This window comes from Plectrocnemia conspersa, unplaced genomic scaffold, assembly GCF_051122295.1.
Source record: "Plectrocnemia conspersa isolate PC_06_02 unplaced genomic scaffold, ASM5112229v1 ptg000012l, whole genome shotgun sequence".
Lineage (NCBI taxonomy): Eukaryota > Metazoa > Arthropoda > Insecta > Trichoptera > Polycentropodidae > Plectrocnemia > Plectrocnemia conspersa.
Genome location: NW_028277176.1, coordinates 31901116 through 31902479, shown reverse-complemented (window position 1 = coordinate 31902479; position 1364 = coordinate 31901116).

Below are 1364 nucleotides of genomic sequence, written 5' to 3'. Positions count from 1 at the left end.
GTAATCCGTCCATGCCTCCCAATTTCTTCGGCTCTCCAGCATGGATTGGGCCATAGTGTCTGCTGTTGCAGGCCTTCCTATGACCCTCTCCAGCGCCGCTCTGTTTTCCGTCCACGCTGTGCACTTGAAGACGGTGTGCTCTGCGTCGTCGTCTTCAGCGGTGTCGCAGTGGAGGCACGCGGCGCTCGCTGTCTTGCCGATTCTTCTAAGATAATGGCCGAAGCAGCCGTGCCCGGTCATTACTTGAGTGAGACGGTACGACAGCTCGCCACCGTGGGTCCTTTCCTTCCAAGCGGACAGGTCGGCGACGAGTCTGTGCGTCCATCTGCCTTTGGTGGACTCGTTCCATCTCCGCTGCCACTCTATAGTTGTCGCCTTTCTGGCAACTTCTTTGCTCTGCCCGTTATAGACCGCCTGTCTTTCTAAGGCGAGTAGGTCTAACGGCGGAATGCCGCACAGGGCTAATATGGCATCCTCAGACACTGTTCTGTACGCGGAGGCTACACGCAGCAGGCTTCTTCTCTGTACCCTCGCGAGGCTGAGTCTAGCCTTCTTTACGATCATGGCCTGTGCCCAGATCGGGGCGCCGTATAAGAGGACCGAGTGTACGACCTCGTTGTAGAGTCGTCGCCGGTTTTGCATCGGCCCTCCGACGTTCGGCATCAGCCTAGCGAGGTCCTCCACTACGCGCGCCGCCTTCGCCGCTATATATATATATATATATATATATATATATATATATATATATATATATATATATATATATATATATATATAGATATATATATATATATATAAATATAAATATATATATATATATATATATATATATATATATATATATATATATATATATATATATATATATATATATATATATATATATATATATATATATATATATATATATATATATATATATATATATATATATATATATATATATATATATATATAGATATATATATAGATATATAATGTTTATTTTTTAAACAAAAATATGAACATAACATTTTTAATAATATGAATACTAAGTCCGTATGTACGTTTCATAGAGAAAGAAGTTGCTCGAATATCTTCCAATAAATATATTAATAAATAATTGTATTTTCAGTCATTCGTGTCAATATTTTCCTTTTGAATTCATGACTTATAAAATGTCTTCAAAACTAAATGTATGTTTCTAAAACTATTTAGATTTGCATTGATTTAATTGAATGTATTATGTTAATGACCACATTTAAAATACTATCCATTTTTAAAATAATTTTCTCGATTCGAATCTGTTAATTAGTAACTTGTTTAAAATATATAATTTAAACTAAACATAATGCCTAATTACACAGGCCTGCGATGCTAAAATT